The following is a 26,983-nucleotide window of genomic DNA, read 5'->3' as shown; positions in this document are numbered from 1 at the left end:
AGAGCTGCCAGACTCAGCTCGGAGCAGGCCCAAGAGAGCAAGAGTGTAAGTGTAAGAGTAAGGGTGGAGTAAGCGAAGAGGAGGTAAGTAAGAGAGTAAGTGGGTAAGGGAGTAAGTAGAGTGGAGTGGTGAAGTCCTGGTTACAATACAATAAATCATCTTCTGTACTGAATATTCTAATTGTCACTAACCAATCTAATACAAGATACAAATCCTATAGCATTTACATACAGCCTATAAGAGTTCTTATATTACCATAGAGTGTTACATCTTAACTTCTAAAAACTACTCTTTGGACCCCTTCTGCTGAGCTAGTAGGGTCTGCTCTGACCCTTGGACCTGCCTGCAAGCAGAGGGTATTGTTCAATCAAGAGGGGATTACTTCGGTGGCCATACCATTGTTTTCTAGTTGTTCAGTAACTAAGACTTGGTATTTCAAAAGTGGCTTTCATTTCGATGTTGCCTGTAGTTTTCATATTCCCAAAATCTTTTGTCAGGCAATCATATTTATAAGGCTTTCCTGTTTCATCTTCCCCAACAGTCTCTCATGAGGGTGTGAGATGGCTTTAATCACATCTTGTCCCAGCAATGCTCAGAGGCAGAGAGACAGCGTGGTCTGGGTGCGGGGTGGTTTTGTCAGGGCCCAGGGGCGGTCCCTGGGCGGGGCTGGGGTACAGAACAAATAGGGAGAAATCGAGGGAGTGGCCAAGGCTAGGGAGGGAACAGGGGGAACATGTGAAATAGGAAAAGCAATGGATTAACAGATCCCCGCATCTGGTGGCTGAATCTGCTTTGCAAAGCACTCCAAGATAACTAAATGAAGGGCACTAAAAGGATGTAACTGTTGGGGGTTTTTTTTTGTGCTGAGTCTCTTACTAGTAAAAGACTAGTGAACAGCTACCTGGTTTCACTGTTAAATCCTTGAACACCCCCACATACTGCTCATAGGTGCTTGTTTCTGCCTATAATAAAAGAAACTATTCAAATGATATTCCCATCGTTACTGAATATCACCTCAAAGTGGCTAAATCACACAAAGAGTTCATAGGTGATGACATTTTTCCAAGCCACAGAGTAACACCTGTGACTTACTTTTTAATAAGGAAACACAACTTTTTAATGTTTATTCTTATTTTACTACCAGCTGAAATAGGACTGGTCTGTAATGCCTTTACACCCCATCAGCACTCCAAGGGTGCATATCAGCACTTCCCCAAGCACTGCCACAGATAATCACCTTTTTCATTTGCCTATTAAAATTTGCATTCTGAAGCTTCAGATCTCCTGCCTCTTCTGTATCGCTGGAGATTGGATGCATTAATAAGTGATGGCCTGTATACAAATATTGTCAAGTTCCCTAGCCAGGGCCAAATATGGCCTGTGCAAGTATGGTCGGGAGGACAAGGACTGTACGAGACCAAGAGCCATGAAAGATTTGGGACCCAGGTTAACAGAAGTAGAAGCAGTGCTTGATAGGATCTGGTCTAGAACTGATTCTGGTTTGAACAGTACCATTGAGAGATTCAGATGTCTAGAACAAATATATGGGGTGTACTTTATGCTCATCTGATTCTCAGCAGATGTATAAAAAAAGCGTTTGCTGGAAGGATAGAATAATGCTGTGTCAGTGGAAATCTAGGAGGAGGATATGCTTAATAAAGTAGACCCTTTGCAGCTTCACAGCAATGACCCAGAGCATCCTGGAGCATGAATTCATGCCTGGCAGAGGTAGACTGCAACTGTAGGCAGCTGTGAGCAAGAGAGGGTGGAAAGGGAAAATTTCTTACAAATTACTCTCCAATGATCATGATAGTGTCCTCATTTTGCAAAACTGGTCTCCTGTTAAGGTGGTTGGAAGCTTTGCAGTGCCATTCAGGCAGGATAATTTTCAAAATATTCTTAGTTGAAACAAGAGCTGGACAATGATGAACAGGGCACAGCTGGGTCTCTGATCCTGTGGGCTGAACTGCCTTGGCTTTGCCTTGATTAAAAATATCATGATGTAATTTATTCAAGAGGAGACAGATTGACAGGAACAGGATTTGATTAAACCAAGTTTAAATCCATTTTGCATTCCCAACTTACACCTACATGGCACAAAGGCACCTATTCAAGAGGAAGAGGAATCTGCTCAACAACTGTAGACATACCCCAGTAATATTTCAGGGGAGTTCCCTTCTTTCCCCTCTGATTTGTACTTATTTTTGATAATATCCTTTACTTGGAAACCAGGTTATGCACATAAGTGGATCATCAAGGTTGCTTCTTCTCCCTCAAATTGTTGGTTGTCTGTCTCAATTTGCAGGTTAATGTAAAGCAGGCTTACCCACTTCATTCTTTAAGTAGTTTTTGCCATCCTCAATTCCTTTTGGAATTAACTTTGAAGTTATGGAAAATAATTTAATAAAAGCAGTATAACCAAAAATTAAATGAAGAACTTGAGGTCTGTTGAGAGGAAAAGCCTTTCCATTTCTGCAGCATTTTTAATATTATCTGCACACTCTTACTTGTGTTATTTGCAGCAGGCTTATCACTGACGACTGGGGAGGTTTAAGTAAAGAAACAACCTGCTTAAAGAAATAAATCACTTTACCTACACTTCTTACAAAAAATTGTGAAATCTTGTGGTAGCAGAGTTAGAATTTCTCCTGTTCAATTTTTGCTTCTGTTGTGGGCTCCATGGCTGTGAGATTTCATCCTTTAAGACTTTTATGCGATTTTGTTTTGCATAAGCATATTTCACTTTATATTTTCTGAACCAAATTCAGGCTTGGTGATCTATGTGCCATTTCTTTTGAAGTAACTGGGCTATTAACTCTCACAGAAATTAGTAGTTAAACTAGGTTTTTGTCTTTATCTCTCAGAATGTGATCTCTGCATTGAAGAAGATAAATAATGAAAAGGCACAAATAATAATGAAATCACGTAACCAGTTGAAATACTTTGATTTATTCCTTGGACCTTAAAAGAGTCTAAACTCTCATTTTGGTGGTTAAGGTTTTCACAGAATTTTGCATCAGTCTCATTAGTAAAGCTTTGTGCACTTGCAGCAGGATTTGCATCTTAAAGGTTCTGAACAGAAATGCAGATAGCAATTTTTCCAGCTACTTGAGAGAAGAGTCTTATGATCCCCAGAAGTCAATTTTTGTTTCCCTTTATACAGAGGATCTAAGAAGAAAAATATCCTCTAGTAATAAACCATCTCCTGTATTTTATGTAGATTTAGGAAAGCTAATTAGAAGAAAAATACATGAAATAAGGTTACAGGCTATAACCTTCAGAATTGTCCATCCTGAAGAACTTCTTTCACTGCTTCAGTCCTGCTCCAGGTTACAAAGGCTCCTTAAAACTGGTTGTAGTCCCCAGAAGTGAGAAGCCACCCAGCACAGTCACAGTGTGCTCTCCTGCAGCCTCCAGCAGCTACCTGGGCTGGTCACTGAGGAATCCAAGGACAGCTACTGCCATGCTCCTCAGCCTGAGGTACTGAGTGCCCCACAAAGCAAAGGGAATGAGGTGGGGGGAGGAAGAGAGAGGACTTAATGTCCAGATCCTCAAATCCACACAGATGATCCCACACCTTTAGGGTATGGTGGAATGATTCCCTCGCACCTTTTTCACATTGAACAACATTTCCAGTACCAATGCATTGATCTCCCACTTTCAATTTCCAAAATTCTGCAGTCCACCCAAAATGTTTTACTGGAGAAGGTGGACAGAAGTATAGAACTAATAGAAATAGTATATCTAATATTATTTAGCATAATTAATACAAAGAATCATTCCTATTCATACTGAATACAGCCCAAACCTTTTAATTCACCTGAAGATACCAAAATTTCTTTTTGTCTCAGAGCTCGTAATTTTTCTACCTCAAAGTCCAGTCTAGCTTTGGTGTGCTACAGACTCTCTAAAGCCACACTGTGAGGGAATAAAAGATGAAGGAATCTTCCAATAGGTCATGCATTGTAATTACTTTAAGTACCGCCATCTTCTGTAATTAATACAAACTACAAATGAAGTTGTGCACAGTTCCTGCTGTGAGAAGGAGAGCAGTAACTGATGCAATGCCTCCTGGAAAGATTACATTATGAGGAACTGATGTGAAAATATGCAATAAATTATATATTTTTTGAGAAATAAAATGCTGTAAGATTCAGAGTAAAATTTTGTGCAGGTTTGGCCATTATCTTCATACTCCCCTGCATTCTTATGTAACTGCCTTTTTATACATTTTGAGGGCATCACTGTAAAAGCAGAGTTTCTTTGGGTTGAGACACAGAGAGCAGAGGGGTTAGAGGTGTGAGTGTGCCATTGCTGTTTTTCTGGTTCCTAAAAAAAAGAGCAGCACCCTTAGGCACTTTTTCTCTAACAATACCAAGTTGTCTGTTGTGATTCACTGAGGAATAATTGCTTTGGGACATTTCAAAACTGTTTTTTAAGTGAAGGATGCAAAATTGCTTCTTTCCAGAGATGCAATGAATCTAGCTGACACTTTAATTTGTTTATTAAAAGGCACATGAGGCAGATGAAGCAGTAATAAATATCCATGCAGAGAAAGATCATGTGTATCTGTGGGATTCTATCCAGTTAAAAGCATCTTTGAAAAATAAGTGAAGATTCATTGGTTTCTCCAAAGTTTTATTTCTGATTTATTACTGAGGCATTTTTGAAAATTACTATATTTGATAAAGTGACACAAACTGAAGGGAAATACATACAAACCAATTTTATTTCTAACTTTAATCTCCAAATGTCCGGAGTACTGCTTGAAGAAACATTTTGTTCTCTCTGCCTTTCAGCAAAGTGTATCTGTTTTAGGTTTGAGGTGTTTTGACCTAGTGCTGGTGCCTCCTCAACACCCCTCTCCTCAAACAAATTAATTACTTTCCCCTATGGGTAGAAAACAGCAAAAAGAGCAGAGGTTCAATTTATTTTTATAAAACATTGTGCATACAAAATCCTAGGAATCACAATAACTGCAGCAAGGGAAAACAGTGTAAAGTGTAGTGGTATAAAATCAGAGGAGATGTGGGGCCATAAACCAGGGAATGCTTTAGTAGGAATAAGGCAGGCATGGGGCATAGTGTGGAAGACTGTAAGCAAAACAGCCTGGAGCACTTGGGAGCTGCAATTTTGAAAGAGACAAGGTGTTAATAGGGGAGGTGTATAATAGCATGAAAAACAATCATGTTTGTATCTGGAGTGACAGCAGCAGTGAGCCCTGCAATGGGAAAGAATATCCTGGATTTCAGTTCTGGCTGGTCTGAGGTCTGGGAGCCACAGCACAGAGGTCAGAGGGAGGGGCTGCAGCACTGTGCCCAGATACCAACATTAGCCCCAGAAGGGGACTTTGGGATGATTAGGGTGGGTTTGTAGGTGGTGGGAAACCAAGAGAGGTCTTTCAGGGGAAGAATATAGACCTGAAACTATACTGATAGGGCTTGCAATAGTCCTGGCAGAAGGTGAAAGCAGGTACAGATGCACAACTGGGAACAGGCAGAAGTGGCTTATTAGGAGGTAGATTAATGGGAAATCATGCAAAATGCAGCAACTAGCAGGGTAAAGACCATTTTCCAGGTGAGGGTGACTCGAGAAGGGTAGGTTTTTCTTAAGATGTGGGAGGAAATTATTTAAAAAGGTGGTGGATAAGGGTGTGACAGTGGGGATGCACTGTTCCTGTAATTGCTAAATGTACCGTTCCTTTCTGGGTGCTGAACTCAGGGAAATGAACCCATCTCAGCTCACAGTGAGCTTAGTGAGGAAAAGGCAATAGACTTATCTGAATGAGATTTCAAATTGGCTAGTGTCAGCAAGTGGTAATGAAAAGTGGAGGTGATAATAGATACCATGATAAGCAATCTGTCCAGGTAGAAGGAGATGAAAAAAAGACAGTAGGACACAGACTAAATTTTCTGATTTACTGCAGCCACTTTGTACTGTGCTATGCAAATGAAACGGAGAATTAAACCTCCACTGTATGAAGCAGTCATTTTCAGAAAAGACAAAAATTTCCTGAGGGAGAAAAGGAGATCTGAGTATGGCAGTAGAGGCCTCAGCATGGATATCAGAGTAATAAGAAGCCAACCATATTACTTTATAAATGAAGACAAATGGTGCACTTCTGTCTGGAGCATTACATAGTGCCAGGAACACCTGGTCACTGGTGGAAATGCCCTTTGACCTGCCTGAGAGAAGACTTATAGTGAAGTTCTTGTACACAGAATAGGATGTGTTGGGATGTGGCGCTACATCGGGAAGCTGGAAGGTTGTAAGAAGATTTCCCCTGTTGTCCTGCCGGTGCAGGATAGCTTAGTTGGGATGCAGTGGTAACTTGCATGCTCTGGTAGGGTGGCTTGCTTGGAGGGTGTGTTTCCATAGATCACCTGCTGCTCTGCTGTGTTTGACAGCAGCTTAAAATAGGTAAAGGCAGGTGAACTGATCCCTCATACCTTGATACAGGCGAGACAGAGTACACAGGCAAACTGCAGCGTGAACCACTAAAGGCCAACATGCTCTGTAGATAAAGCTGACGTTCCAGCTGCAGCTCTTCTGTCTGCCAATAGCACCTGACCTACCAGTGCCAGAAATCTTTGATACCTTTCATTGAGTTTACTCATTAAGCTTTTCCATCCTCTGCTAGCTGAACCATTTTGCTCACCTTTCTCAATTCCATTCCATCTCTTGCTTCGAAGAAGACTGCAAGCAGCCAAACCAAAAACCTTCCCCAACACTGAAACAAGTAACTATAAGCTATGTTTGAGCTGCAGTTAGCAGGCTTAGGTACTCCACATTGCAGCTGTAACTGCAGCAAGGAGCTGCCAATACTTTATGATGTTGGTACCTGCTGCAAAATGGGAAGATCTGGTGATGTGTTCTGCTTCTGTGGACCCTGATTTTTATTCTGTGTTCACATGGCCCTTCAAATACAACATGCACATTTACCAGATGTCATGGCAATTTCAAAATCAGATTTTCTTCTCAGTTAAGGAGGCATATGTGCACTACCTTAAGTGAGTGAAAGCTGGGGGGAATTCAAAGACATGGTCGCTCATCCCTGGGGATTCCCTTTAAACATTTCTCTTGGTGAGCCAGGCTGTAGCAGCCGTTATCCAGGGAAGCAGCCCTCCAGATGGATTACCTCTGTGGACATCAGCAGTACAGTTGGATTAGGTAAGCTGTCTGCACACCTGCTCATTTCACTAACCAGCTCCTGGAATTAAAGGACCTGGACATGTTCTAAAATGTTTATCTTCGCCATTAGACTCAGGTGCCAGCTTGTGTTTCCAGGTGGAGGGTAGTGGGACCTGCAGTCCACAGTGTGGAGGTCAGCAGAGGTGTGCAGAGCAGGGAGGACTCATCTGGCACAATCCCTGGCATTCAAAAGCAACATGCATAGACTATCGGTTAAGAATGGCATCCAAAATATTTAACATCCCTTTTCACAAGGTGGATGAATTAACTGAAGGGTATTTTACTTAAGACAAACAGGCCAGTATACTTGTGATTCTGTAGTTTTTCTCTTTCTTCCACAGTGTTTCTAAAAATGCTTAGGTTACAGAAAATCTACAGTTCTCCTTTAACAGAACTGCATCTCTAACACAGATGGTACTCCTGGTTATGGGATTGTTCTTTTCTCCCACAAACCGTTCTTCCCCCTGCTTCCCTTTTTTTGTGTCAGACTTTCTGCAAGCTTTTTACTTTCTCTCTTTCTCAGGGGACATATCTTTCTTCCTCCAAAAGGAAGATGTATCAGGGTCTCTAATTTATCTTTTGTTCTTCCACACACTCTCTTTACCCACTTTCGCTACTCTCCTTCTCTTCTTGACCTCCATTTCTTTGTGAATACTTCCTTCAACACCTGATTTCAACTCTCTTTCAAACTAGCAAACAGACTCCTGTTTTTGATTTCTCACTGTCTTAAATCTTCTCCTTCATGCTTTTTACTCTGTCGCCATCTCCCTTCATTAGACACTAAGAGGAGGTCTGGAAGTATGGGGAAGACCATTATGTCCTTTTTAAAGTGCAAAGTAGTGCTTGCATATTCATAGTGAGGAGAACCACTGCAGAATATGAGATAATCATGGTGCTGGGGGTAAAGAGATATGAAAAAAGTCATTAACTACATTGATTACTTTGTAATATTAGTAATAAAATTGGATGTTAAAAGTTGGAAGACAATGTGCAGACTTACTCTCAGTATGCATGGATTAATCCACTTAGATCCAGACCCATTGTATCTGGCAGTCTATGAAAGATGTGGGCATTAACTGTGTTCAGCGGGAATATTTGGATCAAGCAGGCAGACATCAAGAGGTATTGGCATCCTCTCAGAACTATCTCCCTGACTGGTAAGAAGCTCATACAGATCTGGGAGAGGACTTTCTCCAGACTGACATTAGTAGAGTGATTGAGCCAGAATGGGGAGAGATCACAAAAGATCTTTGCACATGGACAAAGTAGGCAGAAAGTTAGTGGAAAAGGGCAGAGATGGAATCTGCAAGGAAGTGCATGTGATGCTTGAACTGGGATGAGGTTTCATGAATAGTGCAGAGGAGATGGAAGATTAATCCACAGCTTATCCCATGTCCTATTGAAATCACATATGTTTATGATATTTTTTATGGACCATAAATATGAAATCAGACTGGGCTGCCACTAATACTATAGCAAATGCATACAGTCTTGAAACCAAATATAAAATCTGAATACATTTTGCAATGAAAGGAAAACTAATGGTGATATGAGACAGCAAACTGTGACTGCAGTAGGGTTACTTGATGGATTTGTGGCTATTTTTGATAGCCTTAGAAAAAGAAAGGTATCATATAAATGGCAGAAAAATACTGAAAATCCTTGGCAAAGGACAAAACCATGGTATTTTTAGACACAAAATTACTTTGCCAGCTGCGTTGGGCATTAAATAGGGCAATATTATCTGGACATCATCATATCATGGTTCTTTCACAAACAAACATAGAAATAATTCCAATCTAAGCTTCCATCGGAAACCCAAGGCTTTACCTTATCTGAGTGCTGATTTTAAACTGATTTTAAACAAAGAGAACTTAAAGACAGGAGGAACATAAATTTTACAAAGCCAATTAATAACACAGTAATAGTCAAAGTTCCGCCTAAACGGGTTGCAGTTCAAGCCTAGGTTGAATCGCCTGATGCTGACAGTGAACAGTCTCCTTGTGTCTCTTCTCATGAAGCTCTTACCTACTCATGATGACAGCAGTGACTTTTTGACCCTCTGGGGCTCCAGACCAGCAGATGCAGAGATGTGAGTAACAACAATCACGGAATTTGCCACATCTGCTAAGTGGTTTGCTTTGTTAGTGCTCTGCCATGGGCTCTGTGCATGCAACCAACACAGTAGACTAGTAGGTATGTGCTGGACAACTTCATAGAAAGTGGAAGCCATCAAAACAGCACTAAGTGGCACTGATGGACATATTTTCATGTTTTGGACTAGTGTTTCTCAGCCTATTAAATAAAAGACCATCAAAACTGAAAAGAACCTGCAGACCACCTGTATTGTTGCTGTAATTTTAATCATTTGCAATCAATTAAAAACTACTTTCATTTTGAATGCCCACTCACTGCTTTTCTTCTCTCCCATTCTGCTTGCTTCCTTTCAGGTACACCAACTTTGTTGAAGAGGGGTGGTCTTGTAAGTCCCTGTTGTGCTTTTACAAACAGAAAAAAAAAGTACACTGTGCTGCAAAGAAAGTTGTTCTTGGGCTGATGGTTCAATGACCCCTGCAATTGCATGGGAGCTCAGAGTGTCCTAAACTCTACTTCACAGAGACAAATGAAAGAGTTGAGATTCAGGTTTTCACTCATGATCTGAAGTCACTAGTCAAAACTCTAAAATCAAGAAATAGGCCTTGGAAGCCATGAGAATTTTAAAAGAAGAGTGTTTGGCTGGCTTTTTATTTATTATTTGGACTTACATAGTCTATGTGAAGCAACCAGCTTTTCCTGGTCTCCTGAAATTATTCAGAAAGGACATTTTGCTGCTGTAGAAATTCCTATCATTTTACACACTTGCCTCATCTTCCACATCAGTATCAAACTCCTGTTTTCACCAGAAACCTGCCACTTACCAGCAGTCTACCAGGTTTCAGATACCCAGTACTTCAGGCAACCAACCACCTGGAAGTCCTAGGTGAGCACTGTGACTGGAAGCCATCCTCGAGCCATCCTTCTGGCTGTGAGCAGCTCTCACGTGCAGCTCCTCTCACTGGAAGTGGTCATTTAAGGCACAAAGGGCCTTTTCCCCAGATCCACAGTCAATGCTTGTGAGAGGATTTGCAGTTATTGTTTTACAGCTAAACTGGTTCCATCTCCCACTAAAATCCATGGCATGCAAAAGGAGTTGCAAAAGTCATTGTGTTGTTCTTAGAATAGAGTAAGTAAGTCTTTGGCTGTCATTCTTCTGGGGTTGTGCACTATCTGCATCATTTAACAATTTAGCAATTTAATACAAATTGAACTGCTAAATTAAAACAATTTAATTTAGCAGTTCAATATATGCATAGTATATTTCTGTATGCGCACAATATTCTTTCATTTATTTTTGTATATGTAAAGAAACAGAAATCTCAGTAGACATTAACCCATCTCCCTCCCAGCTCCTACCAACCAGTTCCATGTTTTTCACTATTTTTGTTTTATTTTGTGCAACAGCCTGTGCCATCTAGTTGCCTCCATTTTTTCGTGGGCTGTTGATGCCACAGGTTCTGTCACTGCTGTGATGGATGTGAGGTATCTGTAGGCAAAGTGAAAGCATTGATTTGTGTGCAGATGAATGAGCTGTGCAGGGGGGTGGTTGTTGGCAGTGTGTCTGTACACAGTGAAAGGACCCTCCTTGGCAGTTTTCATAGTGCGCAGCAGTGCAGACCCTACCCAGGGAAAACTGCTGGGCAGACGTGGTTGCAGCCTTCCACCCTATGGTTAGTGGGAGCAGTACTTCCTCTTTTCTCATCTCCTCCTCTTCAGATGACCCCCATTTAGCTGAAAACAGCTAACCAATCTGCTACATTTTGTCAAGGTCCCAACATAAAAAGTCTAAATACAAGGTCAAGTCACCCAAGGTCTCCTTCTCTTTCTGGACATACTCCGACTCAGGCTTTTTATCTCTCATATGTCAGAATGAAGGGGGTTTATGTAGGTTTTAACTTGCCAAACTCTTCTACATCAGTTTCAGACTGACCTAGACAATACCTAATTAATCTTCAGCAGTCAAATATGCAACTGTGCCCTGCAAGGATGACCTCTCCACGATGAGGATCTTGTGGAGATGTATTTGCATTGTAGGTGTTTGTTGAGGACCATCAGATCTAGTGCACTCCAGCAATCCATAGTAAGTCCTCTTGGAAAAGTCCCCCTTGGTTTGTAGAGCAATGCAGAGCAACATTCTTCTGTTGAGAGTCTTAATGGATTCTGGAACAGGGCAATTGCTTAATCATTCTTCTGTTGAGAATCTTAATGGATTCTGGAACAGGGCAATTGCTTAATCATTCTCCTGTGATGGGCTTAGGACAGGCTGATTCTCATGGGCTGGGCTGCCCGGGTTCCTCTGATCACTGTCTGGCCTTGGTGGGGCCACAACTGCAGCTGCCAAACACACATGGTGAGCAGCAGCCATTCCTCCCTGTACACCTTGTGTGCTTCACTTCCGAGGCTGAGGGGACCAGAGGGAGATTTCAGTCCATACCAGCATTTCCCAGTCAGTAAATGAACAGCAAGACCATCCAAAGAAATCTATCTCATTTGCTGTGTTTACAACCAAGGATTTGACTATCTGGATTTTTGAGTTAACACAACAGACTATGTTCCACTGTTTGGGTACTGCTACTTTACATGTGTGGTGTCAGCAAATATAGACCCATATATTTGACTACAATGTAGAACAATAATGAATTGGGCAGAGAGCTGATTTTTCTCTCCTGACCTTTCATACTCATTTCTACTGACCCATCTTCCTCTGCTTGCCAGCAGTCATTCTTTGTCTTCTGACCATATTTGATCACTTTTTTTCAGTACAGTTGCCTGTTTGATTTCCTTATACAAAAATATGTGTACTCTGACATAGTAGATAACTACCACAATCCCAGCTGTCTGAGCACTGATTTTTCTGTCTCTGAAATTGTGAACCAAATTAAAAATTCAGGATTTATTGCAGTTGTTTCAAGAACTCCCGACAGACAGATGAGGGTGATTTCAGAGGAAATAACTCCTCTGTAGTCAGCCTGTCCTGTATTCTCCTTGGCACTCCCTAGGCTTGAGAATATTAAAAGCAAAAGAAAAATGGCTCACATTTAAAGCAGATTAATGAGACTGCATGTCTTTTTTTCAATGCATGGAAACCACATGCAATTGAATACCAGTACCTTCTCATTAGCACTAAGCAAATCTATTTTGAGATTATTCCTCTTGGAAGAGCTGTGTGAATTACTCCTGTAACACCACAAATAGCCTCCTAAATACTAAATCATTATGGATTGCCTCTGAAGAGTGCGGCAGCGGTGTGTGCCCGTATCAAAGGGTAAACTCAGCATGTGACTGTTGTATTGCAGACAGCTCAGCTGGGGAAGATGACTGACACTTCACCAAGTGACTGTCATGTAGGTGTCCTTCAGCAGGTAGGGTAGGACCATTTTCTTTCCCCAGCTGGCCTGCTCCCATGGGACTGTTTTCCCATCATAGAGACGATCAAGATTGCATCTCAGGGTGGAAGGAGAAGCATCCTGTTCCTGAGCTGCATTCCCCCTGTTCCAGATGATCAGTGAGAAGGTATAAGAGCTCAAGTCCCACCAGGGCACTGAAAAAGTCCATCTAAGCACCCAGGAGATATGTTCCGGAGATTTTGGGTGCTGGCTTGAGGTCTTGGGCTGGTCCTTTGAGAGATCCACCTGTAAGAATGCTGTGCATGAGCCTCATATGTAGAGTCAGTCAATAACATACCAACCGTGCCAGTGTGCACATCCTTGCACTGCCTTGTGGTAATTTGCTGAGATTACAGCTTTTCTCGGGGAATGATCACACAACTTTAGGGCAATTCAAAATGAATAGTTCTGTGCCTTCTCTCTCGCAGTGATGACTAAGGAATGAGCTCTTTTCTTTAAGTATTTTCTACTGATGAGTCTAAATTAGTCCTCTCTGAGCCCTGTGTGGCTGCTGCAGGACTGGCAGAGCTGGCTCCAAGACTGAATCAAGCTTGATTTGGTTGAGAGGAGAAGGAAGGAGAAGTCAACTGCACAATTACACTGCGCTGTGTGATACCTTACCTGACTGTGCTCTATTGATGGGTGTCCCATTGACTGCACCATCACCTCTATCCCTGAGAGTTCAGATTTAATGTGAACATTTCTGTTCCATATAATCACATCAGTGACTGCAGCAGAGGCATTCCCTAGGTCCGACTGTGCCAATGAGATGATTTTCAAATACAAGGTTAGGTGGGGTCTCTGTGGTACAGGAATTGCCAAGGGAATGCTCTTCAGTTTGATCAACAAAAAAATTGGAGTTTACTGAAATGAAATTTGAAAATGTCACAAATAACCATTTTGATCAGAAGAATCATCATCAATCAAAGCTAAGTCTAATTTCTGCATGTGGTTTGTATTAAGTGCTTGAAAAATGAGTGCTTTTTGTCTGGAAATTAATTCAAGGCATGTGATAGATTTGAAATGCTGATTAATGCAAAGGTAGGGGGTGCCTCTTTGCCCTTGCACTGCTCTCTTAACTGCAATAGTTCAGGCTTTCTACAGACTGAATTAACACTGTCTTACCTCACAGAGGCAGGATTTTCTGAAGAAAGACGTGTGGAGAGCAGAAGCCATCATGTGTTGTTCATGGTGCGAGTGGACACAGGCTCTTGTGGCAGGGGGGAGTATGGACAGGACAGCAGATCTGGGGCTTTATTTTTATACACAGAAAAAAGGGTGTTTTAACTCTCCTTCACTGTGCTGTCCCACTCCATGTTCATTATTGTAACTGCTGACAGGTAAATGGAGAAAAACAAGGGTGAGTTTGAATCTTCACTTTTTGGCATCATTCAGTGCTATCAGTTAAACTTCTTTTGTCTGATGATTACAGCTGCAGATGCCTTAACAGTTTCCATTTACATTTACCTTTAATGGGTATCTTGTCTGACAGGGGTCGCAGTGGCTGTGAATAGCATATTTGAGCTTTCTGTGTTAAAAAGGATCAAAGACAGACAAAAAACAAACAGCAGGGACACAGATCTAGGACAGGGCAAAGGTGACACCAGCAACTGTATTAGGCCAAGCTGTAAGGAGACACTGGAGGAGAATGTCAGTCCTTGGACACAGGAATCGCTGTGGAGTCAAATAAGGTTCATGTTGGAGACATTTTCTCAATGTGGTTGCCATCCTGGGATTCACCTCATCTTGCAGTTTTAAATCCATCTCCCAGAGTTATGCTTTGTTATTGTTGTCAGACTGATCAACAGATACGTGTGCATTGTACTACCAGGCCCTCTTTGTGCTGCCTATGAAATAACAGCAGGTTGTGTTCCTTCCTAGGGGGGGAGGATTTTGAATTGGTTTGACTTCTCAGGGCTGGATTATTGCAATTCTTTGTTTGCAGGAGTTACCAACCGTGTTATCTCTCGAATGCAGCTGATACAGGATGCAGCAGCTCACAATCTTTTGGGCACTCAGTTGTTTCAACATAATGCTCCCTTTTTAAAATCTCTCTGTTGGCTTCTGGTGAAATTTTGTGTCAAGATCAAAGTCCTGCTACTAGTACAGGCTATGTTGGATGTTACACTGGTTCCCTTTGCTGGTAGCATGTTCCTTACTGTTCAGCAAGATCATAATTATTATTGTAAAGGCATGCAGAAGGAGAGAGCATCTGCTCCATGAAGGGTGTTTTGCCAAGGACCTTCCTAATGTAAAAGGGGATCACAAAAAACAAAGAAAACCACAAGCAAGAAGGCACAAGGATGCAAACCCAAACAACAACTGATATATGAGGCAGTGATGGAAGTCAGTTACACTGATTGATAAGGATATTACATATTATAAGGTTAATTTTGGTAAGATTGTCTGATCCAGGACCTTGTCAATGGGATGGCAAGGAAAAGAGAGAAGTCATAAACCAAACAAAGGCTCAAACCTGGCAGACAACTGCAATGGAGAAAAAGACAAGAAACTAACCTTGATGTGAGCAGCCAGCAGGACAGCCTGCTTAGAAAGGGAAAATTGCTAAACAGAAGAAATTGTCTGCTGAAAAAATACTGACAGAAAAGGCCTGCCAGCCTGGAGCCATGAGTCTGGGAACCAGAAACAGCCTTGATAAGAGCTGCTGGCCTCTTGGAAGCGCAGCCAGAGAACCTTCAAACTGGAGACATCCCTCCAGTCACTTCAGACCATCACACTCCCTCCTCCCACCTGTGTGAGGCACTTATGCTCCCTGTATGTCACATCCATTTCTCATGTTTGGTACTGAGCTGACATGTAAAACTTCAACAGCTTAAGTACTGTGGGGGTATTCATCCATATCTATTGCAAACCACCTCAGGATGTCTCAGCTTGCAACTTTCTGTATTTCCCACTCTTTTTTTGTTTTGTCACTCTTCTGCCACTTTAATGATATCAAAAGTTATAAATAAGTAACTCTGAAAGACACATTTAGAAGGGAAAGGTCAAAATTACTCTCCTGCCTCCCCCATTTTATCAGCAATTAATTCAACTTTTACAGCCTGCTGCCTGGTTTTGCCACAGCTCCTTCATTTGTGTCCCTGGCACCCAATGTTTACAAGTAAAGACATAGGCCTGTGACATTTAACTGCTGAAATCAGCCCAAATTGAATGCCTCAGCAGAGGCTGAGACCCCATGGAAAGCTCAGAATGAAGTGCTCAGAGCAGTGGTTCAGACTTTGCCATGCATGAAATACCTCTTTATCAAAGCCACCTCCATTGCTCTCCCGAAATCCTACCAAAGCACCTGCAAATATTGAAGTAAAAGGCAGGTGACCTCTGCACTCTGCAGAAATGATCCTCCCTCACTCTCAGTACCACATAACTGATGACATGGAAGCTGAGCCTTTTCTTTCTAAATTACATTATTTTTTTCTAAATTACTTCCTTCTCTTTGTGGGGCAAGCATGAAAGTCATTTTGCACATTTGCAAATATTCTAAGCAACATGGGGCTAATGCTCCTTTAAGTGTCAAGGTCTGTAAGCTTGAGCTATCATTACCAGAGAAACAGCAGGAAAAAGTACACTAGGACTGTGTCTTAACACATGGGCACAGTGTCTTGCTGATGAACAGGCCATTAAATTCTGAGAAAGATATTGCCCTTTTGTGTACTCAGTTCTTCAGACTACTATGGAAACACAACTCATCTTTTGGGAGGCCTGATCTGAAAGAAGAAAGAGAGAAGGGAAAAGACACTGATGTATGGGAAGGAGGAAATAGCTGAATACTGCATATGGCCTTAAAAACAGATCTACATATTTATTGTTTCAAAGTTATCTTAAGATGATTCTTAATGCCTAGCAAGCTATTATGTCCCACTCACAGAGAGATAGTTATTGACTGCTTTGCTGCAGTTGTCTGAAATAGATTGACCATGGATGATTATTTATTATATTTCAAAGTTATTTGGCTTTATATCCTAGCCAGAACAGAAACCAGTATTCTACATTTGCATGTGTATTGCTTGTATAAGAGATAGAAAGATTACATGCAGAAAGGTGCAAAATTGTGTCAATAGCCTGAGACAGAAAAGTAGCTTATACACTCGAACTAAAATCAAAACAAACCAGTGGTGGCATTGCCTTTCTTTTGTGTGTTGATTTAAAAACCGCCTGCTAAAACATAGAAAATTTGTTAATTTGTCCTAAATCTAATGGAAATTAAAATTCAGGCCTGCATTGCAGACTGGGGCTGGCACTCTTCCCCCCATCCCTGCATCTCTCTCACAAAACCATCCAGCCTCTCCAGTCCCGTTGCCAGTCACAGTCAGTTCTTTCCAGAAACCCCCACCTAATTTGTGTTACCAAAGAAGTGAACTTAATTCTCTGTGGATTATAGAGGATGGGCCAGGGCTGGATGCCCTGCAAGAAGGTTGAGTTTTTTGCAAGATACGGTTTTGCGAAACTAAGTCCAAAGCTGTTGAACTTCTATGGGTCAGTTCTAGAGAAGGCAAGACTAGACCATGTCCTCTCTGTACTCTGGATTTTCTTCCTCTTTGCCCTTGCACTCTCTACTCATTTAAATTAATTCGTATTATTTCAAATAACTATTCTTCCATTAGGATGTAAGGAGGAATTAAAAATAAAGACTTTGAATTTTTTTATTTGACTTTTAGTTGTATATTTATGCTTTTGCTAGATACAATGACAGCTCAGAAATTAGTGTTCTCTTTTGCATTTAGGGGAATTGCACTGTACCATGCAATCATGTATGCCTTGGAGATGATTTGCCAAATAAATTTAGATGGCGTAATTACAAACACACACTGTTACCCAGTCCAGCCACCATTATAACTTTATTCATTATTCTTTATTTTATTCTCACTTTATGGAAGTTTATGTCATTATCTCTGCAAGTAAGGGCTGTAGGCAGCCCAGAACTGATGCCCTCAGAGCAGTAGCAGTCTTTAGTCAGGTACAGAAATCAGAATCAAGAACAGAGAGCAATGAGAAGTCAGAGCGACCTCCATACTAAACTTGTATCTATTTCTTAGGTCTTCCTAAAACTGGAATTCATAACTTAACAATGTTACCCATACTGACTTAGGTACAGCAGGACCATCCTCTTCTTGAAGAGACTGTTTTCAATATCATCAGGGAAATAATGATTCTGGCAGGGTAGGCACCCACACATCCAGAATATGCATCAATAGTAGGTTTCTAGTGATAAAACTTCATCTGTTTAAAAAAAAATCACACTGGTCCAGTCCTAAGTCTCTCTGATGTAATTGCTTTGGGAACTGAATGCAATGACAGACAAACCATATTCTAAATATATTCTGACAAGAAAGGTTTCTAATCATGCAGGAGAAGAGATAGGCATCATCATCTCAGCTTATGCAATACACAACAAAAACACAACAGGGAAGAGAAGTCATTTCCCTGGGAAAGGCACCTGGACATCTTCTCATCGTTTAGCATGTACTACTGCATTTCCAGATTCATCTGGTAAAGAATGATAATGAGTTCCCTGGACTACTTGTACCCTACTACCCTGACAAGGGTTGAGTTTTTTTAGTAGTAAGTAATGTGGCATATAAATGAATAATTTCCATAGGATCACCCCAAAGAAGATCACAGTTTAACTGCAAATGTTATTATAAGATTCTGGATGCAAAAATTTCTGTAACTTAAAATGTAAAATGACCATGCAGATAGTGAGAGAGATCTGGAAGCACAGACACCTCTTTGTGTGCTTTGTGCAGGCAGATGCAAACATATTTCTGGTCTGAGCCTGGAGCCAGCCCTGTGCGGTGCCAGCATGCACTGACCCAGAGCAGGTGCAACTCTCTCATAGCAGGATGTGCGTGGGGGTGAGCCTTATCTGAACTGTAGCTGTGCAGCTTCTTCTTGGACACAGATCAGCCTGACCCCTATGCACATGGTAAAATTGCTGAGGGGCAGACGAGGAACGGAGATGGATTTCCTGACCCGTGATCCACATTCCCACTGATAAATCACACTGCCTCTTCTAGGAAGACTTTGGTCATGCTGTGAAAAAAAAAAAACAAACCTGGTTTTTATTGTATTGGTTGTGGAAGGACAGTTTGCTTTAAAACAGGGGTATATTATTCTATTGGGAGGCAACCTGAGTATGGAGAAATGTGTTATTACTTAAATCGTTCCAAGACACTTGGACTCAGACAGTGAGAACAGTTTTGAGAAGAAAACCAAGTTACAAATTATAGCAATTCCATATCAGAGCAGGTGAGGAGAAAAGATATTTCTTACTGCTAGAGACAAGCGTTGTGTAGAGAGGTTACCTCTCCATTTGACTGCCTGATGCAGCTGGAAACAGAGAGCAGAGCTTCCAGGCAAAAGCCGTTTGGGTAGAATGAAAAAACACACCCCTTTTATCCAATTTTCTGCTGGTTTAATAGGATTTTACCATGCTGTCAAAGGCCCACCTTGCTTATATTCTTAAATCATCCCCTACATGACTCCTATGTAAACAATCCTTTTCTTGAACATTTTACATCAAAGTCTATTGAATGCTAGTGAGGCTTTCTTAGGCCTCAGACAATGGAGTCTCAACTTCGCAGCAGTCTCAGAAGCAAGTAGATCCATTCAGTAGCAGGTCTTTGCACTGAAGAAAGACTGAACAGCATTTTTTCTTCTACAGAGAGAAAAAAACAGCAAAGGTTACTTCTTAATATTCCAGTCTGGATTACAGGGAAATTTCCATATTTCATACTCTGGCCTACCAGCAAAAAAGGAAAGAAAAGGTCCAAAGAGTTCTTCTTCCTTGACATCAGGAATGTGAAGATGATTGTCCCTTCCCGGCTGCTGACTGTGCCCTGTGAGTGTGAACCAGAGCTCTGTATGAATCTGACCCACTAAGAGCCATGCAAACTGGGGTGTGAGGACATATACTGGACTGGAAGTTAAGTAAAGTGAAATAAAATCGGGGAAATACTGAGTTTCTTGCATGTCCTTCAGTGGAAAATGAAGGTGAGGCTCAAAACATCCAATTCCAGAGTTTCTGGATCAACAGCTCTAGGTTAAAATGCTATTGCATTGGTGCACAAATGAACCAGTCTGCCACCTTCCCTGCTGTTAGTGGAGAAGGCAACTTGCTTAAAGGTGGCTTGATATTTTCTGAAGGTTTCTTCAGATTTTTCAGACTTTTAAAAAATCTAAATGTGTTGAGGCCCCTCCAGCAGTATTTGATGATGTAGTGATGTTGAAACACAAACCCCGTAGCATGAGTTCTGTAAATTCAAGTACAGAGATTGGATTAAGGAGAACTTAAAACAACCATTAAAACATCCTTAGTATACTCATCTGTTTCAGTCTCTGTTCATGCTCTCTGTCTGTGGTGCTAACAATGTATTCAAAAGACCAGGTTACTGCTGATTTGTGGCTGTTGCAGAGATCAGTGAATTACACACCGCTGAGCATCGCAGGATTTTTTGTGAGGGTTCTTTTTGCTAAGAATAGAGTGAAAAGTAGTCATGGTTTTTGTTATGGAGATGATCTGGATAAGATGGTCTCTGTAAAAAATAGCTGAAGATATAACTTGTCCCTGTGGTGACAAGAGAGCATATCTGCTGTCAGGTTCACTTGCTTTTTTGGGCACTCAGAGAGAGCTTCCCGCAATTGCAGAGACACGTGGGTGAGGACAGTTTCATTTTGGCTAAGTTGCCATAGGGATTCTGCAGCTGGAGCTGCAGGAGAGCAGGCTGTCACTTGCCATTAGCTTTGTTTTGATCCTGTGGCCAGTGTGCATCTCAGATACTGCCTGGTTAACTCCTCTGCTGCTGATGTGGGGAGAACAGTACTCAGTTCCTGCCACTGCTGGAGCTCACCTGGTCATTTGTGCCTTTTCAAAGATTCAAAGTAAGAAATGTTAGAGCTGTAATAAGCATTAGTCAGTCAGTGTACTTGAAATTAGGAATCTGTTGCAGCCAGGCTTACAGCATCCTATGGCCAGGACCCACTCATTTAAGGCCATGCAGTGCACTGAAATAACATGCTATTACAAAGAGACCAGGGGATTATTAAAGTACTGTACTTGCTGTCCACAGGTTGAAAGAAATGCTAGTATTTCTTTATATTTTTTATTATTTTAATAACTGGCCATTCTTAAGGTAGCCTTGGAAAATGTTGCTTCTGGGTATGCTCCAAGGTATGTTTCCTTCTCCTATGACTGGTGAGAAGTATGCCTACATAATCTAGGACACAGACTTACAAGCTGCTGAAAGAAACAGCTGTGAAATTAAATGACAATGGTTGGGCTTGCCTTTTACTTTATTCAGTTTATTTTAATAGCGGCTGACACTCTGTGCTTTGTGTGTTTCTCCAGAGACTGGGATGGATGTACTGGACATAACATAGACAACAGAAGCTGGGACTGAAGAAATGCCTGTGTCACAGAGAAATCCAAAAGAAGAAGGATGAAATTGCAAGTATTTTGTCATCAAACTAATGATTTGTTAATTACTCTACTTGGATGGACTGTGACCAGTCCATGTGGACAGACTAGTAAACCCAGAGAATGGCACGGGATTTTGGCATGCAGGGCACTGTTCTGAATGATATAAACAACACAATTTTCAGAGATCCTTCTTGTAGCAATACTTGTGAAACAGCCCCCTCTTCTTCTGAGCCATTGTAAAAGGAGGTAAACCAACTGTAGGGCAGGAGCCCTAAGCAGCCTCCAGCCTAAACATAGGAGATGGGGAATCCAATGCAGGCTTTTGGCTGAATGAAAAGAGAGAAGGTGGCAGGGATGCTAATTAATGCTTATAGTCTCTTGCAGAGTACATACTAAAAACCTGAAGAGGACAGCTATTTCTCTTTAAAGACAGTTTTAACACTTAATGGAAACAGTAACACAAGCTCTGGTGAATTCATTGATTCAGAAAGACAGTGTGAAGCAGCCCCTGTTAGTCTGCTCCAGAGTTCTCCCTCCTATTCCAATTCTAATGAAGACTTGAATTTGCAAGGGTGCTAGGCAGGAATCCAAACTTAAGGCTCCTATTTTTTCTGTCAGTAAGGTGCTGTATAAGCTTCTTTCAGAGCCCTTATGTTTGGAGGAATGGCTAATATTAGTTACAGGCTGAGTAATACAGGAGAAATGTGAACATTAGTCTTTCTCATGCTACGAATACTTCCGGCTGGTTTCCTTCACACGAGATTTAGCAACTGATACAGTACATAAAAAAAAATCAGATGGTTCCCCCTAGGGCTATCACATGCAGTAATTAAGTCAAACATGCACAGGAGTCACACAGGGGATTTGACAATGCATTTGAAACCACTGTGCTTCAAATACAGGCTGATGCACATCAGTTCAGGCTGATAACTTTTTTCCTGTAAAAGTTTGTTCCAGGCATCCTGTTGGCATTTAAGCATATGCTTTACATTAAGTATGTGGGGTTCTGCTACTGGAACACCAAGCAGATGAGGCCCTCTATACACAGATAGGGACAGCCTCATGCTCAGAAGTCCTTGCCTGCATGAAGGATTTCAACCACTCCCATAGCTGTTGGATGGACAACATCTCAAGGCTTTGCTCCATCTGTAGCTAGCTTACTTGGATGAAGCCTTAGGACAAGGAGAAAGGAACAAGAAGGAGATTTAATGGCCCCTGAACAGGCTAAACAGCATTCAAAGCAGAGGCAGATTTTTACCAGCTAGATCCTGGGTCAGGAGCAGGGCTCTGGTCATCCCTAAGTGGTGTGGCATGTGGTCTCCTGTCCTGTCTGGTTTTATTAGTGGGCACTACAGCACAAACCACGAAATATCGAATAGTTGCCAAGTGAGCTATAGAGAACCTGACTGCAATGTAAATTATACAATAAAAACATTGTAGAGGTTCTTTCCTCACCCCACATAAATGCAACTCAAGTCAAATATTATAGTTTTAAAAGCTGACTTGCAAATATTTGTCTGCTTCAATATAATGCTTTAGAAGTGAAACATAGCTTTGGGGTAACACAGTATATCTGAATTTTGTTTTAGAGATACACTAGAAAGCAAAAGTGCTTTCTTGAATGAAAATCTAGTTATGTGACAAAATTCATCTTCACTTAGAAGATCACTCTAACAAAGCTGACCAAAGTTCCCTCACATTTTCTGAGCTGGAGCTGTAGATACAGGCTCCTTGCGTTTGTGGTTAGACAGGATGGCATCACTATCACACACATGCTGGAGCTTATGACTTGCTCTTAAGAACATAGTGTGTGCTCATTTCCAAAAGGCTTTTAAGCCACTGAGGTTATTAAGGAAGGCACAAAGCGCAAAATCAACAGTCTCCATCACAGGAGAATGGGAAAATTGGTTGCAGACATGAGGAAACTTTGTTTTCCTGTTCTGTCTCTGGTGGTTCTGCTGGCTCTGCGTAATGTGTGTCTTTGGGTGCTGAAATGAAGCTTAGCTGGGGGTGATGCACAGGGATGTTAGGATGTTCTTTAAACCTGTTTTGAATAATGCCATTTCCATTCTCCACCATCACATTTTTGGCAGCTTGTAGACACTGCCAAGCCCTGCAAAGCAGTGAAGTAGGGGTCAGTAGCAGGAGACTTATCTTTACTCTAAACATACAGATTCCCTAATTATTTCTGCCTGCTCCTCCATGGCTTCCTCAATGCTCGTGGAGTTTCAGAATAGAACTACTAGTAAGAAATGGGCTCCACCTGGATCAGCTGCTGGCTACAAATTTCACTCCTACCTTGTGATCCATATTAATGACTATTTTGGCTAGCAGCAGCGAGCACAAAGTAGAGTATCTTTTTCTATTTAACCTTCTCGTATCTTCTGGGAATATGCAGATATTTATGATCTTGGCAGATGTTCCAAGCAGGCTTTCTTGCAGCATGTATTCATCCTCCAACAATAACTTTGCATGCAGAATGTGGGATCATCCCTGCAATCTGTACCAAGTTTTCTTATTTCTTGGTTTATCTCTTACTGTCGTGGATTGAAGTGTGTCCTTTAAGCCAGTGCCACTCATGCAGTGACTGTGAAGGACAGAAGGCTCAGGACCCCCCATGCAGTAGCCCATGGTGACAAACAGCTTCATTTTCACCACTACAGCACCAGTCCAGCTCCACACAATGCTTCAACACAAGTAGAAACTTCCCTTTCCCCTAACAGCATCACATTCTCAGGAAGGAAGGCAGTGTCTTCTGGAGTGTTCTGTGAACATGTGACAATCCATCAGGACATGCAGGAGGTCTACAGCACTGGGCATTTCTTCCACACCTGGATTCAAGGATCACTAATGCTGTTGGGTTTTATCTGCTGGGGCAGTCTTGGTAACAATGACAACTTAAAAATGAACAGCTTTGACATACCAGTTTCTTCATTAGGCTAGGCTGGAGAAGAGGTCAGCATTCTCTTTTGAGCCACAGCTGTATTTTAATCGTGACACCTCCAACATCATGACTTGATTAACAAATAATTGATGTGGCTGTTATACTGTTTTGCCTTTCAGATCTTTTCAGAATGTAACAAAATTCAAGACATGCAGTGTCTTGAGACATGTAAACAAATAAAACTGAGGTATCAGTGAATACATATCGACAGAAAGGTGGGGTTTGGCAGAATCACTATTTTTGCAGAGAAAACAATTACTGTAGTCTGGAAGTTTGAAATCATCAGTTGAAATGTCCTCAAATGAAAACTCTTTTTACTCACAGTTGAAAGAATTCTTCTTGATAGAGCATCAGCAGACACCTTTTTTCTTTTAAATCTTCTCATCTTCTCTACTGAAAACAGATTTAGCTCCTACCTCTATTCTAGCTCAGCAATAACTCTCTCTTTTTAAGTCAGTCCTCTTTTGTACAAAAGCAAAAATCACAGCCTCTCTTTCTCACATCAGTCCTCTGAGTCATGCTGAGTTTAAAGGGTCTAATCCAGAGTTCTTAACCTGCCTGAATACTCTTTCTTGATTTTCTGTGGGCAATGTCTCCATCCTCCTGGTCACTTGTAACCCAATCACCATCATGGATCTCTTTACTCTGAAATGATGTCTCATTCAGAACAGGACTTTTGCATATATAACCCATCACCACACACCATTTCCTCACTCTTTAACAGGAAATGTTGCCTGCATCTCTGATCAGCTCATGGTATCAAATAACATTGTACTTCCAATCAACGTCATCTACAGGTAAAAGGGTTTTTATACATCTTAAATCCCAGCAGAGCTCTCTCTTTCCAGTTCCTTCCTTAACATTGCCCTTTTTTATGATACATACCAAGGAAAAGAATTAAAAAAACAATAATTAGACTTCTGCTATGTTGTGATTATGGTTTACTCTGGTGATCAACCTGATTTGTCTCTCATCTACGTGTTTCCAGTTTTTTGATCTGTAACCTCACACACTGGAACAGAATATACAGGTCATAATTATGAAGCATGTGATCATATCTTGGAATGAAATAATATTATGCAAAGATCCTAGGGAATGGTGGGGAAGACTCTTAGTAGTTGGGCAAAGTCTGTTTTGCATTGAGGAGTGCTGACAGACTGAAACACCCACACTTAAATCTTACCTATTTTGACACCTTCACTTAACCCAGAAAGGGGACATTTACTTGTCATCTATATATACCTGTCACCTATATGATCCAATAACAGCCTGTTGATTGTGTACTTCTCACATGAAGAGGTAAATTAAGGGGCCAACAATCACTGGACCTACAGATGGGGATACCAAACAGAAGCCTGAAGGTGGAATATGGTGCTCAGAGTGTGGTAACGGTGAAATACTGCATGTGGTTTCCATGCTGATTTTATATAGTCAGTTTTGACTACTAAAAGAATAACAAGCAAAAATACTCTTTGCATGTCGCAAGCAGAGGGTATACCCCACTATGAGACCATACTAGTAAGTAAAGAGCTGAAAAAAACATTTCTAAGTGCAGATGTCAAAGGTAGCACAGATTTTTCTAGATAAAAGCTGAGTATAGGTTGTGTAAGTTAAGTGCTAGAATGCTTTGAGAAAAACTACAGTTGTTATAAATATTGACAAAGTAGCTCAAAGACATGAAGAAGAAAGAGGTCAGTCCTACATGGTCATTTATTGCTACCCAAAGGGTACTGAAAGAAAAAATACCTGTATCTACCAAGGTTTGTACTGCTTTTCTCTCCAAATCATATATTATTTATCATAGTTGAAAGAAACCACAACACACTGGTGATAAATGCTATAAAAGATCTACCACCTGAAACTATCTTGCTTTTCTTTGCTTATCACTTAACAAACAGACACTTTTTTATTGATATAGTGAATTAGAAATGGGAGATTAATACTTTATCACTGTTAGTCTTAGTGGTTAATTGCATTCATTTTACAAGTAAATTAATTCAGCTCAGTGCAAACAGCAAATCAATTTTTTTGCTGTCATTAGCACTAATCAATAATTAATTAGGATTATTAAAAATTGTTAGCATGGAATTTTTTTCCAATGCAGTTATCTCAATGCCAAATTTATTTTGCTGAGAGTTTGGCATAAGACTGAGACAGTTACATGATCATGGAAAATAAGCTGAAGGAAAGTTCAAGCTGAGAAGTAGATAGGATTTTTTACTAGCCTCAGTAAGTAGTCTATCTGACCATGATGAAATTTAGCTGCTGTTTTACTTTTCTAGATTAAAAATGTGATATTAAAGTTAAGTCAAGTCCAAAAATGTGATGACTCAGTTGCTGTGTTCTCCTGCAGACTCAATATTTTGTTGATTTTCTTTTTAAACATTAAATTAATTTTCAATTCCATATTGACAAAAAAATGTTGTGCTCTATCTCTCATAATTTATTGGAAGCTAGCAAAAAAAATCCCATGGAAATTATATTGCTGTGAGTATGAAACAACAATCAACTCAACCACTTCCAAAATAATACCAACCTCAAATGAAAGAAAACCATTTCACAATGAATGTATCAACAGTTATATGTCCAATTTAAGGAAAGCAAAATCCTCTCAACAGATTATGCTCCCTGGGAATGTGAATCCTGCATCACAGATGATGTCATGAGAGATAAAAAACCACTTTAGAATTGCTAGGATGTCATGTCCCAGTGCTGGAGACTCTGTAACTGGAGTAAAGCTGCAAGCCAAGGCTGTCAGGCTCTGTTCAGGGGAACATATGTCCCAGCATATGAACAAAGATAAATGTAGTGTGAGTTACTTTTTGGCACTATGGGGAGTTTAATACAGATGAAAACAAGTTTAAGTTTTATTTCAATTTACACTGGGATATACAAACAAATGCCAGTTATGCAAATTCATTGAGTCTA

The sequence above is a fragment of the Corvus brachyrhynchos genome, unplaced genomic scaffold, assembly GCF_000691975.1.
Source record: "Corvus brachyrhynchos isolate BGI_N302 unplaced genomic scaffold, ASM69197v1 scaffold239, whole genome shotgun sequence".
Classification (NCBI taxonomy): domain Eukaryota; kingdom Metazoa; phylum Chordata; class Aves; order Passeriformes; family Corvidae; genus Corvus; species Corvus brachyrhynchos.
Note: the sequence above shows the minus strand (reverse complement) of the source record.